This window comes from Sinohyriopsis cumingii, chromosome 17 (assembly GCF_028554795.1).
Source record: "Sinohyriopsis cumingii isolate HCF-2022 chromosome 17, ASM2855479v2, whole genome shotgun sequence".
NCBI classification, from domain to species: Eukaryota; Metazoa; Mollusca; class Bivalvia; order Unionida; family Unionidae; genus Sinohyriopsis; species Sinohyriopsis cumingii.
Genome location: NC_142977.1, coordinates 66,659,256 through 66,677,319, shown reverse-complemented (window position 1 = coordinate 66,677,319; position 18,064 = coordinate 66,659,256). Strand labels below are relative to the sequence as shown.

General features: G+C 40.2%; 1 long non-coding RNA gene across 1 annotated transcript in view; it reads right to left on the bottom strand.

The window, feature by feature from the left end:
* The window catches only part of LOC149779145 (uncharacterized), a 51,195-nt gene that overhangs the window by 15,400 nt on the left and 17,731 nt on the right, over positions 1-18,064 (bottom strand). Inside the window, exons 2-3 of the long non-coding RNA XR_016415374.1 lie at positions 3,238-3,271; positions 1,831-1,984 (exon numbers count right to left, since the gene is read on the bottom strand). This is a non-coding gene — a long non-coding RNA (uncharacterized LOC149779145). The remainder of the gene's footprint in view (positions 1-1,830; positions 1,985-3,237; positions 3,272-18,064) is intronic.

Below are 18,064 nucleotides of genomic sequence, written 5' to 3'. Positions count from 1 at the left end.
GAAATCGATAGGAATATGATTTATTTTCTCAGAAATTGCGATCGTAGCATTCGTTGTCTTTAATCTGCTGATACAAGAGACGAAAGTGCATCTTTGCTAAAATTTGACCTGGATCTGGCCATTTGTATTCCTATTCACGTGACTACACAACTCTCGCAACCGACATCTCGATGACATCAGAGGTCATACAGTCACGTGATATCAACAACAGACCATTTCTAATGTTGCTGTAGGAAAACAAATCGAACATATAAATAAGTCATGTAATTTTGATAGAAAAATAATTTTAAAAAACTTCTCAAAATATTTTATTGTGAAAACAACGACGAAAACCTGTAAATGTTGCAGAAATTTGAAGAAAACCAGATTCACTACGAAGAGCACGTGTCAATGTGGTAGTCACGTGCAACCAACAAAAAACATCGCTGACACGTGCTCGATACTTCTTGGAAATGGTTTTCTCCACCCTGCTGCGATAACGACATGTTTCTGTTCGTTGTTCTCGGAATAAATATGTTGAGAATTAAGCGTGCATTATATTTATTTACAAACATTAAGTGACTTCTATATAATATGTCCAAATTCTATGTACAACAACTTGGGAAATTTGTTATTGTCGATATCACCTGACTATGACCGCTGATGTCATTGATATGTAGGTTCCGAGATTTGTATAGTCATGTGACTCGGAATGCAAATGGCCAAATCCAGGTCAAATTTCAGCAACGACGTACTTTCGGATTAAAGACATGACGAATGCTATGCTCACGATTTTTGTGAAAATAAATCATATTCCTATCGATTTCATGCAGGTATATCTCGATGAAAGGTCGTTCAAGTGTGCTGGGTCGGCTAAAAAGCGGCTACCCCATGCACTCTGACCCTACACCCCAACATAAATGTCCAAATATCAAAAAATGGGGTGGCAAGGGTTAGAGGAAACTCGGACTAACCCTGACAGAGTAAGAAATAAAAGGACCAGAATTAGACAGAAGCAGAAGACGGGAAAAAAGAAGGCAAGAAGTACATAGAATGATGGAAACCTACTTATTAGACTACGATGAATGCCTTAAATAAAAAAGATACAATACAGAAAATAATAACATTTATAATATAAAAGCGATGATGAAAGTCATATAAGGAAAGATTTTGCATTTTGCATCGAGCAATAGCATACAGTATCTACGTAAAAAAACATACTATAGTTGTAGGCTGTTGGAAACGAGGCGCAGTTTAAAGATCTGTAAATTCGTAATTGGTAACCATTTCATAAGCACTTGCTTCATTAAACTCCATCATTTGATTTAAGAATATGTTTTATTGTCTTAAATATCAGGAATTCATTAGTTATTACACGAAAGATTTAGCCTGCCTTGTTTTATTTGTTTTTGTAATTACTCCTATTTGGCTATATCAAATTAAAACAATGTTAATAAATTTTGCTATTCACAAGTTTGGTATTACGTCGGAACTCTGATGTTTAATTTTATATCAAATATGATTTTCAAATATAATATTTCTTCATGACAGTTCAAACTTACTCTGATAAAGAAAGTACTATATTAATTGAATCATGAAAGACGACGACACTGGACTGACGAGTTAATTGTTTGGCAGAATTTCATGGAATCATTTGTTAACATTAAAAAGCTAATGTTGTATTATATATATATATATATATATATATATATATATATATATATATATATATATATATATATTTGTGTGTGTGTGTGTGTGTGTGTGTGTACGTCATAGTTCAAACATATACTTTCAGAATGCAAACATTGCGACTGTACACAGAAGTCCAGCACAATAAATCATACTTACTATTTCCATGGTCCTGTGATCGGAGCAGTAATGATTGGAGAAAATGGTGTATCGCAAAATAAAAATGACTTTGAGCAGGAATCCCATGTTTAGACCCATACTCTGGTAGATATATCAGAAGGAATTGGCATCTGCATCATGAACAATTCACTTTCTGGAATATAGACTTATTTTTATTTTGATGACTTAATATGGTTGGAATACAAGAAATTTTCTTAGCATTTCTATCTCTGTTTTTACCAAGTAATGAAGAATTGTGAATTGTTAATTGTAAGAATTTAATCGAGCGATGTTAACAGTCAGTAGAGTTTAAATCAATCTGCTGATGAAGTCCTTAGTGTGAGGACGAAAACTTCAAGTTTGCTTTCTCTATTGTTTATGTATGGAGTTGAAAAGTTAAAACATTGTCAGATGTGAATATTACTACAGAGATAAGCTTTCGCTAACGTTAAATCTCATTTACTCCTGCGGATGACGCTAGTTCTCCTGTTGTCATGATGGTTGTGTCTACAAGGAGACATACATGGTGAACAAAAAAACCACCGAAGATATTGATAAGAAGAATGATTGCTGTAATTATGCTTACAATAAACTAGATTTAGTGTGTTTTATTATTTAGGATTCACATCAAAACAAAATAATTAGTAACTCGACTGTTTTAGCCAAGATGACAATACCAATTCGAGAACACCTCAGCACAAAAGGATTGTTTTAAAGGCTGTGTTTATGTAGTTAAAACACCGAACTAATATACATACTATCAATACTGTCTAATATCAATATTAATATATATAATAATATCAATCCTGTATAATATCAATATTAACATCTATAATAATATCAATATTATCTAATATCAATATTAACATCAATAATAATATCAATATTGTCTAATATAAATATCAACATCAATAATAATATCACTACTGTCTAATATCAATATTAATATCTATAATAATATCACTGCTGTCTGATATCAATATTAATATCAATAATAATATAAATACTGTCTAATATCAATAATAATATCTATAATAATATCAGTACTGTCTAATATCAATATTAATATCAATAATAATATGAATACTGTCTAATATCAATATTAATATCAATAATAATATAAATACTGTCTAATATCAATATTAATATCTATAATAATATCAATACTGTCTAATATCAATATTAATATCAATAATAGTATAAATACTGTCTAATATCAATATTAATATCTATAATAATAGCAATACTGTATAATATCAATATTAATATCAATAATAATATAAATACTGTCTAATATAAATAATAATATCTATAATAATATTAGTACTGTCTAATATCAATATTAATATCTATGATAATGCCTTTCTTTTTCATAAGCCAAAAAGTGATTTTTAAAAAATAATTTACCTTATTTTGGTACAGTTGTCTCAGAAGTGTCTATCTGAAAATGATAAAATAGTATCGTCATTATCTTTCCTTCATTAAAGTGTTAGCAATGGATGCAATCCAGGTGATATCTTAATAGGTTATGGCAAACTGCCTTGTATATTTATATATTTGTATGTAATATTAAAGTATATTTGGATGTTTACATGTCTGAGGGTGAGTTTACAATCATGCAAATTTGTGTACCCAATTATTTGTATGCCGAACCCCGTAACATGTCACTATTGTATATACTAATTTGTAATACTTTTTTTAATGACACTTGTTTCCCATCTGCACTTGATCGATTTCTGATTAACGTGTGTTTCTTATCACATCACGTTTTAAATTCCACGTAAAATCTGCAGTGGGTGCATGGAGAATTGTTAACATAACTCACAATTATGTAAGCATGTCTTAACTTTTTGATTTGTAACTTATATAAATACTGTGATTGTTGATTGTATTTGGATCATTGATTTCACTTTCATGATATTACATATTTCAAGAAACAGATGCGTAACAACTGTTCTGAAATTACCATCGTCTAAGCCCATTCGTGTGTGTTCCATTTATCGTCCTTCAAATACGCGATCGTCTTGATTTGAGAGATTATCTTTTCTTTGCTTCTTACTATGGCCCAATCCTTTTGTTAATGGATGATCGGAAAATTGATTTCATGAATGACTGGTAAAGTAAATGGAATTCTATTTTACCAATATGCAATCTCAATCAAATGATAGTCACTCGAGTCACTATCATGCTGATGACATTAATTGATCACATTTATTATTCACACCTTAATTCATACCATAGATATTTGTTTTGTTAATGACAACTATTCAATCTGAACTTCATGAAACACGTTCTGTAAACCATTCAGCAAGGCCCATGCCACTATAAAGTGCTGATCCGATAACCGTTTTCATGCATATATTTTTTTTTCTATAGAATTGAAATATGCTTGAAGTAAATGTTAACCTACTCTTATAATTCCAGATCTTGATGTACAATGTTGGAATGCACATTTTCTTGCAATTCTAAAACAAGATGCTCCTATTAAATGCAAGAAGAGGGTCATGAAATTGTGTGATATCTGTCAAAAACAGCATGCCAAACAAATTTACAAAACGTCAACAAATTTAACTAAAACAGTTTTTAAAAATTCACGAATGTAACCAAACGTTGATAACTAAAGCGAAAAAGATAGTTTTAGAATTTAATTAAAGTACAAGTGACTGCATAAAAATATGGAAACATTTTTGTAACTTTAATACAACTTCGAAAGTTTATGATTTCTCTTTAGAATTTAAAACCAAAAATCATCCTAGTATAGAGCCATCAAAATTTACAAAACGACATAAATATCTTAGTCACGTCAGTAGTGAAGGGGGGCACTTTACGTACAATGGGAATTAGCATTAAAAACACCCTTGGGGCACTTTACGTACAATGGAAATTTAACATGGAGAAAAATCGTGGGGCACTTTACGTACAATGGGAATTTAACATGGCGATAAATCGTGGGGCACTTTACGTACAAGGGGAATTTAACATGGGAATAGAGTTTGGGCTTGTTTAGGGACAAGGGGAATTTAACATGGGATTTTTTTTAAAAAAAATTTTTAAAAAAGGGGTAGGCAATTCAAAAGACTATCTCTTTTCGAGAAATATGGCTGGCCCTGAAAAGGGCCTTTGGGTTTTCTTCTTCTAATTTCGTCTTTTCCTCCACCAACTTCTTATTTTATCTCCAACACTCTTTCTCTTCTTTTTTTTCTCCTTCTCTTCCTCCTCTTCTTCTTTCTTCCTCTTCTCATTTTCCTCTTCTTTTTCAATTTTTTCGTTCCATGTTCTTATTCTTATCTTTTCCTCTTCATCCTCCTTCTCCTCCTTGATCTCTTTCATGACACCACTAATCTTGTCCTTTGCTTTCCTTAAATTGTTAATTTCCATCTTTACACGATGGGGACTATAGGAATAATGGTCTTCAACGAGTCTTATTAGCATCTGTTCCATTATTCCTAAGTTGTCTAAAACGTCTTGCAAGGTTTGTAATTTGTCCATTTGGTTTGACGCCATCTTCTTTTTATTCTTTGCAGAATGGTTTGAACGACGAATACTGTGGGTTCTTATACGAAAAGCGCGTACGTGAAGGAAAACATCCCCCTAAAACATAAAATGGATCTTACCTAGATGATGACCGAACATCGCGCGGACGTGAAGGAAAACATCCCCCTACTTTCTCATTTCATATAATATAACCCTAACTATACTCTCCACATTTGCTAAGAAACCCATAATCTACTATTCACACAAACATACCTGAGCTCTTACCAACACACAAACACATACACTTCCACTATTAATAAAGAGTTAGTGTTTATATACACACTACTCTACCTACACACATTGGCAAATTGATCGTTATTTCTTTTCTAGAGTATTGGGTAGCCCTGAAAAGGGCTGTTTTGTTTGGAACTTCATGGGCACCTGGTTAATGGTGGCACCTTCCAGGCCTGGCGCCACATACGCATCTTATCCCCCAGTTACTTTTTACCTTTTGGGGGGAGAGAGCAGAGGCAGGATATGTCGCTTCAGAATCCCAATTTTCGCTCTCTGGGATTTTGAAATTTTTTCTCTCCTTTTCCTCCTCCTCTTCTTTCTTTCTTCTTTCCTCCTCTCTTATCCTTCCCTCCTCGACAATGGCTTCCGCGGCCAGTTCATTTAATATGCGCCTGGCATATTCCAGATGCACATGAAGCTCCAACAGTTTCTCAAGTCTCGTGTTCATTTTTTGGTGTTGATCAATCAACAAGGGTAGCTGGACTGCCGAACGACTTTCAATTTATACTGAAAGCGCGGACGTGAAGGAAAACATCCCCTAATAACATAAAATTCATCTTACCTAGATCATGAACCAAAAAAAAAACAACAACGCGCTGACCTAAAAGAAACACTCACTCACTTTTTATGCTACCCATCACTATTGTAAAATTTTTTTATAAATCACTTCAATAGACTATCCACATACTCAAAGCAATCCAATCTAATCCCAAATATACACCTCAAACACTAAGATAATATATCATTTTAATCTACTATCCACACCAACTTACTTTTAGCTCTTACTAACACACAAACACACAAACACATACCCTCACATTTTTTAAGAGAGAGTTAATTTTTATTTTCACACTACTCTACTTACACACATTGGCAAATTAATAGTTATTTCTTTTCTAGAGTATTGGGTAGCCCTGAAAAGGGCTGTTTTTTGTTTTGCTATGGCATTCTTTTTTAGTTTCTAAGAATGCGATGTCCTCTGAGGATAGACTTTCTGACGATAGGTCTGCTTCTTCGGAAAGAGAAGAAGAACTCTTTGGTGTCGATACGGCAATCGACAAAGCCTCTGTCAGCTTCAGGTTGCTGCTGCTCTTGTTGTTGTTGTTGCTGTTGTTGCTGCTGTTGCTGCTGTCTCTGAAGTCTGTACTTCTCTGTCCATTCTTCTTTTTCCCTGTTCACTTCTTCTCTGAAGAGCTCTTCTATTAGGTCTTCAGTGATTTTTAACATTCTCACGTTCTCTATTTCTTCTGGCTTTGGTATCAGACTGTGTCTGACCCTATGCAAATTCACGTAGGCTTCGTTGAGCTTAGCTAGTTTGGAGCACATCTTCGTAGGAGGATGAGTCGACAATGGATGGTTAGACTGGGAACAAACCGGTTCTTAAAGTTAAAGCGCGGACGTGAAGGAAAACATCCCCACACGGTTTTCGAGCCGCAACGTTCATGAGAGGGATAGTAAGAAATGAAAGAGCATCAATCCAACATTCTTATAGCTAAACAAAAGACAAAGGCATTTTTTTCAAAACACAACATTTTTTATTTAAAAATCACTTAACACTAAACAACAACATTTTTAACAATAATCCAACACTATAACATCCAACAATTTTCTTCAAATCACAAACATTTTTTCTTCAAATACTAACTACTTTGAACAAGGCTGACAACGTTGTGAATGAAATTGTGATTTCCACTGTTGGAAATCATTAGGCCATTGATGGACACTACGTTTCCTAGCTTGAGACAAAAGATAAGCATAATGGTCACAAAACCATCGGTCTACTTTCACATCGTTTCTAGCAGAAGAACGAGGATCGAAATGAGTCACTAAATGTTCTAAGGAATAGCCCAGGCTGCGATGATGCAGAAAATACACACAATATTGTCCACACACCAAGGAATCTGTGCCTTGTAATTTCACATTATTGAATCGGGTGGTTTGAGCATTTCTTCTCATAAAGTCAATGATATCGTCTTCCAAAGGGGGCAATCCGTACGAATCGAAATATTCCACACATCCTTCTTGAGGAAAGTAGATGGCTACCCAGTGGGTTCCTGGGAGATGACTGTCGTCCGTGTTGATCACGTAAGCTTGATGGTCTTTAGGTTTGCGATGAGGGAGTTCATCTTTAGCACAGACGACAGGATTCCAAGAAGCCGTATACGAACTGTGGTTCAAAAGGTAATGAAGTTCCCAGGTATCCATTGTTTTGTGTTTTTTTTCTTCTTCACAGGTAATAATAAATCGTCAATTCGATCCTGACTTTTTGCTTGAAAATGTCTGACGAATAAACGGTTATTCGTTCTGTTTCCTCACTCTGATTCAGGAGAGCTTCGATACGATGGATCTCTTGAGTGGTTAATGCTGGACAAGAATGTTCACGCAAGTCTTTATACCACTGGTGCAACACGTCTTTGTTCGAGATGAGACTCCAAGCTTCGTCCAGATACTCGTCCAATTTTTCTTCTTGACTTAACATTAGGCATTTATCGTGTTGAATTTGACTGGGATGATCGTTTTGACATCCATAACAATTTTTCTTGATCAATTCCGTCATTTTGTCGACCAAGTGTTTGGCAAAACAGGAGACTAAATGGGCTTCTTGTTCTGGCCATCTCGATTTCATCATGATCACTTCTTCTTTTTCCACGGTCTCCTTACATTCCATCTCCAAAGTTTCTCCACTAGGTAAAGAGGGATAACAGTCTTCCATGGCTTCTAGTAATCTAGGATGACTTCTCTCAAACTGTTGATTTCTATGGTATTATCGAATTCTGCATACAGGATGACGTTCACTGTGTTTTCTGCGCGTAAAGCTTCTGCAAACTGAATTTCCACACGAATCTGGCCAGATTTTATAGGGTGGAAATGTCCCTCGTCGCTGCCTTGGTCAGGAGTGAAATCAAAAGCCCACAAAGCATAGCCTCCTGCATATTCGTCGTACGTAATGCCGTGACTGGTGTTGGTTCCTAACTGTCCGGTAGCTTCGTACAGGGACAAGTACGATCTCAAGTAATTCTTCTCGGGATCAAATTTAGGCTCGAAAGGTCGGGTACACAAGGTCTTGCCGTCGCGACTGACTTCGATCTTGGACACTTTGTAATGTTGAAACTCAAAAGGATTTTCGTGGTAGGCTCCGTTGAAGGCTGAATTCTTGACGATACCAACAATCAATCGTTTGGGTAACTGTCCTTGGAACAGATGATCTTGGATCATGGATCGCTGTCCAGCAGGAATGGTGAAGGTTTTCACTTCTACGCGTCGTATCGGATACTTGGCGGTCGTTCTGCTCAATGTCTGACTGATGTCGTTACCTACTTTAGGTAACACTTCCACACGTCGCACGTAAAGTCTGGCTCCTTCGATGATGGTTTTGTAAGTGGCATCATGAGCAGCCATCAAATGGAAAGCGGCACTGCTGCGATTCAGTCTCAAGCGGATATCCACCCCGTTCAACAAATACTTTTCTTGCAACCACATGTCCAAATGCAAGCGATCCATCAGTTCTAAACTACGACTTAGATGAATTTTCTTTCGTCGTTCTACAAATCCCGTTGTATTTGAAGCATCCCCAGCAAGTGTAATGCCGTTGAACTTAGTCGCTTGGTCAGGTTTCCATACCACGCAAGCATCCAGATGAGTATTCTTGGCTTCTTTTCCGTACGTCAAGAGATTTTCCAGGTACGCTCGATAAGGGTAAGTATCCATGCTGCTGCTGACCAGTTTGTTATTCAAGTACAAGTCCACTTCGCTGAACAAGGAATGCATGAAATTGTTGACGGGAGCTACTGCTTCATCAGCATCTATGTTAGCGGGAGGTGTTCCTTCCATCACTTTCACTTTCAAGTACAAGTATCTGCTATTCAGATCGATGTAATCTTCGGGCTGTCCTTTGATTTCAAACTCGATGGGAGCGGAATCGGTCAATGAGGAGACGGGATGAAATTCCACCCACTGGGATTCTTGCATGGTCATCATGGTGGGGGGCATGGCAAACATATCCAGTTCCGTCTTGGAACAAGCGCAAGACTCTCGGTGCATCATTTTTTTCTCTTTCTCAATAATCGAAAACGTCTAAGTCTCGAACGGTTCTTCTTTTCTTGGCCTTTCTAGCTTGAAGTCTGGTGAAAGGGTGTTTTCTTCTTCGTCGTCTCTTTCTACCTTGTCCTTGCTGAATGCCAGACTCGGTAGCGTGCAGGGCATTTATAGGTGTGTCTCGTCGCCCTAAAATGTCTTTGCCCGTTTGCAGCAAGACATTTTTGCCTGCCCTCATCAAGGCTTCTTTAGGGTTTTGTTTGTCGATGATGACATTTTGGAGAAATTCTTTGCCTTGCGTCAGTGCCGCATCTTTCAAGGCGTGCAATCCGCGTGTCACCATCGGTTTCAACACCGGGGCCACCGAACGAAAGGCCGATTTTAACATATCTCCTAAACCGTGTCCTCGCTGTCGTGCAACCCCTCGGTACACTGGATACATGACTTGCTTACGAGTCGTGAGAGAACCGTTTTCGAAAATGGAGTTTCACCGTGACTTTTCCTTTGGTGAATGGAATATTTTGTCCCAAATCTCCTTTTATAGTAATGTTGACCGTGTCCAAATACGACTTGCTGACCGGCAAATAGTGAGGATGGACAAATTCGCGGTGGACGTGGTAAGTGTTTCCACCTTCCTCGTCAGCGTTTGCGGCAGAATCCACTTTGAAAGGAATGACACGCAGTAACGGTACGGAGGTGTGTCCCACCACGTTGTATTCCACCACATCGGAATACACAAACATCAAATTCAGTCCTTGGTTCAGTTCTACCGGGGTACGAAAATACTGGCCAAAAGAATCGTTGTCGTAAATGATTGATAATTCGGGGGTTTTTTTTAGTTGTTCTACTCTCTTCCTCATCTCCATGTCACCGCCCAACATGTCAAACAATTCATCACAGAAATAGAAACCCATGATTTTATCCTCAGGAAATTTTATCAGGAAGCGACGAGCTGTTTTGTGGTATTCCAGGGTGATAGTTTTGTTCTTGACATTCTTAAAAGCTTCCCCGAACACGCCATTAAACCTGGTGGCTATGGTGTTGACCAAATGTTGACCACTAAAATAATAACCTGGGGGAATGAACAAGTGATAGATGGTGTACTTTAGATTTTTTGTGCTAGGGGTTTTATGCTTATATTTGCTATGGGTATCCATCCACTGTTGTATTTGTTCGTCATAAACTTCCACATCAAATTTATTTTGATTGGCAACGACATTGAGGACTTGGGTCGGGTGAATCATTTCTACTAAAGCCACTTCCCAATGGGCTTCGTGATCTAAGGGGATGGCTTGAGGTAATTTGGCCGTGTAACAGCACAACGTGTTGTGGGGAAACACCTCCATGGAACTGTCACTGGGTAAGGTTAAGTAAAATTGGTTTTGGTGACTCATAATTCCAGAGTTCTGTGGCTGTCCGAGGGAATATTAGTGGATGTCAGAGGTGTGTCTCCGCCCAAAATGGGGTTCTGGTTGTGGTTGTTGGAGTGGTGACTGGCACTGGCACTGGACACAACGTTCCCGTTCGAGGAGAATTTCAGGGAGGGATTGGGAAGCAGGTAACCGATGCAACTGCTCAATAAAATGGTCCACAATTGTTTGTCTCCTTGTTGCAAACTCAAATTGGCGATGGCTGCCCCTATGACACAATACACCACGAAAATTTGGCAGAAAAAGACGATTTGCGTTTTAGGCACACGTTCTCCACACCACACCCACAAGGGTTGTTTTTGTAAATCTTGCACAGAAGAACTAGGGGAAGAAGGACTGGTCGACGTAGCTGCGTCTGCTGTGTGAAAGGGCATGATGGTCACTTCTTCTTTTTATAGTCGATGACTTGCGAAGCGTCGATCCAAGAATCGAAACTGGGTGGATATCCTTTCCAACGTACTTTGACTTCTTTGACACGTCGTTTGCCCACTTTACGGGTTCTGCGTTCGAGAATGCTTTCGATGTCGTACACGTCGTCTTCTTTTTTGGTCACACGTTGTAACTCGGGCAAATAAAACGTTCCTTTGAGTACTTCTCCGTTCATGTCTTCCAATTTATAGACGGCAGGATGACGGCCATGCACTCGTCCAGTGACGCGAAACAATTCGGTCGTCCAGTTAGGTAAGTAACCTTTGTCGAAAGTGCGTTTGGTTTTGCCAATGCGCACCCAATCTCCTACGGTCAACTCTCCACTTTTCTTGGGGACAGCCCTCGTCGGGGACGTACCAAACAGGCGCTCAAACACCAGCACTTCGTTGTCGGGAGTCACGTCTTGCGGGGCACGTCCGATGCTTCGATGGTAAGATTGGTTGTACGCTTGCACCAGGTGCGGTAAGATGTCGATGTACTTCAGAGTGTGGTGATGCGTAAAATATTTCCACATGCGTTCTTTCAAAGTGCGTTGAAAACGTTCCACGATGCTGGCTTTGGTTTCGGGATTCTCGGTGGTAAAAAAATGAATGTCACGTTTCTTTAATTCTTTTTGGAAAGCTTGGTTCAGAAATTCGGTGCCTTTGTCCGTTTGCCATCGAAGAGGGCGACGACCGCTTTGTTTCAACACCCGTTGCAGGGCTCGCACTAACTCGCTGCTGGATTTGGAAGTCAAGGGCACGACCCAGGCAAATTTGGAAAAGACGTCGATGACACAAAACAAATATTTGTAGCCGCGATTGTAGCTGGCCAAATGAGAGACATCGGCTAAATCGGCTTGCCATTGATGATCGATGCCTTCCACTCGGGTGCGACTTCTGGCAAACTTGCGTCGAATGGGTTTGTGTAAAGTGTAGGTAGCTTGTTCTTGTAACCATCGTTGTACTTGAGGTAAACGGAGACTTTTCAGTCGCGTTTTGGCAGCACGATACAATTTTTGAACTCCTGCGTAACCTGCAGGATGGGAGGGATCGTAGTAAATGCTGGCTAAGACTTTTTCCATTTTTTATTTTTTGTGTTGGTGTGTTAATAAGTCACCCACTCTTCGGTGATGCTACTTTGGGTGGGTCGAAAGGGTGGTTTGGAAACGGATTTACGTGTCCGATGGGCTACGGGAGTAGAAGTCGAAGGTAGTGGTGGTGGAGGTGGCAATGGAATGGCTTTGGGTTTTTTTTCTTTTTTCGCTTCTGGTTTCTCTTCTTCTTTTTCACTTCTGTCGAAGGAGGAGTGGACATCATCTTTTTAACCCAAGCTTTCATTTCTTCTCGTTGGGGTGTGGGGGACGGGGTCAATAAGGATGCTGCAATCTTACTCGAAATGGGAGCTGCTGACGGTGTTTGAAACACTTCGCGCGTCTCTTCTTCCTCAGGTCTTCGTGGGGTAGCATCTCTGGTGACGGTTGGGGATGACAGTGGTGGTGGTAATGATGATGATGGTGCTGGACTTTTCATCAAGGTCTTAAAATCTTTCAGAGTGGGTAAAGCTGTTTCGTCTAAAGCTTTCTGGTGAAAGAGTTGCAGTCGTTGCAAGAGTTGACCGTACTTTTGCGATTTTTCTGTCTCGGACAAATCTTGGCGATCCATCAAGGATTGCAATTCGTGTTGTAACTGGGACATCTCGCTCAAATTGGGATTGGGAGGTAAATGCGGGGTGCGTTGTTCTTGCCACCGATGGTATTCCATCCATCGTTTGTAAGGCACTAAAGCTAGTTTTCGTCCTTCCATGGGGTTGTCAGGGGTAAATTCTGAGATCTTGGGACTTCCGAAGGCCTTTTTATCTTGCTCCCACCAGTCCTCCCAACATGGTTCCCAAGACTCCTTTCAGTATGGGGCCTAACAAGAGAGGTAAAATGCCTCCACGTTGGACCAACATCTTCTTTTTTTGACGAATGGGAATTTTCTTTTGAACCCTTTTCCGAAGAACGTGACGATGTTTGCCTAAGCATTGTTTCTGGTGTTTGGACAAAGGGATCGTGCCTTTCAAGACGTTCAAACAACATTCGCACACGGTATCGATGACCTCTTTGGAGGCCGTTTGAATGAGTTTTTTTCGTAGGGGTGGAGAAGCTTTGGACAGGACAGATAACATGTCCCCATGTTTGGCTAAACGTGGTGGCAGTCCTTTCCTTTTTTTTCCTTGGGGTTTTCTGGAGGGTGACATCTTTGAGTCTTTAGGAGCACCTAAAAACACTGATACTCTACTCGGTCACAGGCCTTTTTTATACTGGAACGCGTCGCCACTGATTGTCTTTACGGCGTATCAGTTTGAGGACAGGCATGACACGTCGTGCAGGGGTACGTAACGGACTAAATCGAGCCAGTTCTTGCTTGGACAAATCCAGTAAACTTTGTAACATGCCCGATCTTTCATGGACTTTGATTTTGGGAGAAGGTACTTTGTGAGCAGCAGCCACTGCCGCTAAATTGGAAGGTCCTGCCACTGGGGAAGTTCTTTTGGGGGTCATCAACGGAGAAGTTCTTGGTGTAATCAACGTCTCCAAGTACTCTTCAGTTCCTGGTGACATCAACGGAGAAGTGGACAAACGTGAGGCTACCGGAGACGTTGTGGCAGGTCGTGGCTTGCGAGTGTAAGGTTGCGTCCTGGCCGAAGTGCCTCTCTTGCGACTAGTTTTCTTCTTCTTCTGTGGACTTTTCTTTTTCTGGGGACTTTTTCTCTGTTTCTTTTTCTGGGGGCTTCTTTTCTTTTTCCGGGGTGATGGTGGTGGTGTCTGGTCAGAGGAGGGTCCTGCCACTGGAGAAGTTATTCTTCTTGGGGACTTGGTCTTTTTCTTTTTCTTCTTGGGGCTTCGTTGAACTTTTGTCTTGGGGATAACTTTGGGGGCATTAGGATCCCATCTTAAGAGTGAGCGAATGATGACCCCTCCTAGAGTACCGCTCCCTCCAGGTTTCAAAATGATTTGTTTTTTGGTTTGAGTGTCGATGCGGGGATCGGCCAGTTGGACCAAAGCGACTTTGTTTCGATCGAAAAAGCGTTGGGTTTGATGAGGAATCTGAATGATTCCTTGGAGTAATTGACGTGCCGTCACCGTGAACCATCGTAAGACTTCTTTGAGACTAGCTTCTAAGACACGAGCTCGTGTTTGTGGATCTTTTTCTCGACTGATGCCATACAAGGCACGAATCAATTTGACGGGAAGATGCGACTGAAGGGACGTCATGTTCACACTGTGTGAGACAGACGAAAAAGGGTCTGAGGTTTTTATAGATTTTTTTCATGGGGAGTGAAATGAAGTCGAGGACGGAGACGTGTACAGGACAGGCCCTCCGTCTTGGCACCATTGGTGAAACAAGTGGGTACGAAATCGCAAATCCTCGGGGGTCGTAGGTTTCAAATCGACGAGTAAATAGGCGTGTGGAGTTTGAGTGGCATCGTCGTACGCCTGAGTCAGCCAAGGCGTTCCTAACTGTTTGGCTAAGACTTGCACTTGCGATTTATCTCGAGGACTTTTAAACAAGACCACGTAATGCGCATTGAGACTGATGGTGCGATGGGCTTTACTTTGTTGAAACAAATTTTGGGTGATGTAAACGACACTGGCATTACGGTGATGCCCTTTGCGCGTGAACCACAATTTAATTTCTTCTTCGTCTTCTCCTAACATGTCGTCGAAAATGACCAAATGGGTTAGACGGGAGTCAGAGACGATGCCGTCGTCTTCTTTAGGAATGCCTTCCACAAACACGATGGAATCGCCTTGACTTTCACGCAAGAGGTTGTACGCCGATTGCCACTCTTTGTAACACCACACGATCCGTTGAGGGGGCCGATCGATCAAATGATGTTTATGTTCGATCAAACGTTTGACGAATTCGGTTTTGCCTGAACCGCTAGGTCCAGCAATGAGCATGTTAAAGGGATGGCGAAGATACAAAGCCTCCCAACTGGCACGATCTAAGTGTTCGTCGATGACTTTGACAGTAGAGGAAGAGGGAGCAGAGACAGCAGAGGTAGCCATGGTGTGAGAAATGTCACTTGTGACACAAAAAACAAACAAGACAAGAGTTTATATACTTTTTTCAGAACACGTTTATTGAATGTTTCAAATATGAACACGAAAGACAAAAATACATACAACCCAAATAGTGATGTACAGGAATATAAAACACAGCAAAGCGATCAAAGTGGAATATAAACAAGTGTCTGTACAACATGTTTTGGGTAACGAAGATGTCCTAGGGACAGTGTGTAATGTTCTTACAGTCTCTACATGAGGTATTGTCACACAAGTGTCCTCCCGGAATGACCTTTCAGGCCTGTCCATGACAGTTCTGTCCTGAAGCGAGTGGTTGTTCTCGGTGACGGGTTCTTCTGGCACCGTCACTAACACAGGTTGAAAAGTAACTTTTTTCCTTGAACAACTCTTGTGCATACTGGGCCACTTCTTGGGTCCAAGCCTCAAAACCCCCCTTTTTCCAGTCACGAACATCTGTCCAATGAGGGTGTAAGTCACAAGCTACACACACATCGTCATACACGTCTTGGGTAGCTAAAAGTTGACGAATCTTTTTTTCCTGTTGAGGTCGAGAAGTATCCAGATGAAAACGCAAGGCTTTGAGCAAAAGGAGTTTTTCGTGACCATTTAAGGCCATGGAGGTGGTAAGTACTGATCGTAAAGAGTCCACAAGGAATCGGCTGGTAAACGAAATCCCAGAAAACAAGTCACTAAGACACACACCACTTGTCGTCCAAAATTGAATGGATACAGTTCTTGTAATAATTGATGGTAATGATCCACGGTTTGAATATGGTCATTGAGTTCCTTCCACGGAATCTGTTGGATGACATGTGACATAAACCGTGGCATGGCAGCCTGTTTTTATATTCTCTTTTTTTCGGATGCAATAGACGTACTTTCTAGCCAGAGATCTTCGTTCTCCAGTAGGGAATCTAAATCTTGCATACTGTAACCGAAACGTCAGAGTTCGTTTAGGTGTTTCCTCTTCCTCTAAGTAGATTCCACGTAAAATATGTTGGTAATCCTTTAACTTGTCTTCCTCAATGCATTGCACTAGGTGAATCTCGAAGTAACCATAATCATGAACATGTCGATCATTAGCGACCTCAAAGTGTTGAACAAGGTCTGACCACTGAAACAATTTCTGACGAATCAGTTCTCTTATACCATTCAGGTACCAGTGGTTAAAGATCTGGTGACGTAACGGATGCAATTGTTCTTTACGTTTGACTTGTATTTTCACCAGCTCTCGGTAAATGCGTTCTCTCAACTCCACAGGCAAAGCACGAATGTTCTCTAGCAAAGTATCCATGAATAGGTCATACTAAATCCTCTTTGGTCTGACACAAGAAATGTACTCTTTGCACAAACATGGTTTCACTTCAGTGTCGAATTTAAATCGTTGAGTCACTAATCTACACATTACAATTCGTTCAGAAGTTTCCTCTTTCACCAAGTTGACATTGTGTTCAAGATGTTGGTAATTCGTTAACTCTTCCTCTGGAATTCGATGCAGTACGTTTACAATGTAGTAGATAAAATCGTCAATACCAAACCATTCCTTTTTATAACCAGGAGGTCGTTGATCAATGTCTGTCCAATGGAACACTTTCAATTGAATCAATCCTTGTATAGCCTTCAGGTACCAGTGGTTCAAACACCGGTGACGTAACGGATGCAATTGTTCTTTACGTTTCACTTGTATGTTAACCAGTTCTCGATAAATGCGTTCTCTCAACTCCACAGGCAAAGCACGAATGTTCTCTTGTAAAGTATCCATGAACAGATTATTATGTTAAAAAGTTACTTCAATGTCTCGGTCCCACTAAAGGTAAGTAATGACAATTCGGTGACCATCGAGCATGTTCTACGTAGGCCGAATCTTGCGGTTCCCAGTGGTGAAGTGACACATCGCAACTGAAGCACTTGACTTTATCTCCTTCGCCCAAGTAGAAAAATCCGGCTCTGGCTAATTCTTCGGGGGTCGGTCCTCCCAGATACTTAGGCCATTTTCCTTTGAACGATTGAAGACGATTTTCAAAGTCGCAGTATTCCGACAAACGCACAGGAAACGAATATTCGTTTTTCACAGGTTCGTTTCGATGAGGGTTGAGTGAAATGGGCAGGAGTTTGCTCAGGGCTGGATGACATCCGTAGGGAGGTAAACGTGAAGGTGAACATTCCCCTTTAAAACGAAACCCAGTAAAATGTCCAAGAGGACGAGGGGCATCACTTTCGCATCCCACAGGTTTGACACGCACAGCATCACTTTCCATGATAGGGGTAGGGGCACTAAAGTTCCCATGATGCTTTACGGCATCGCTCAGGTCACAAGGTACAGCATCGGTCCCATCGCAAGGCTCACAATCGCATTCCACTTCCGAAGCCTCACACTTGAATTGTGCCCTTCTAAACAACTTGTTCTGTGTTTCTCTGAAAGTATTCATCTTGTTCGCTCGGTCTTGGTAGTCACAATGAACTATCAATTTTGCCTAGGGTTCCTTTTTATATACAGACCAATACCGACGTGACCGTA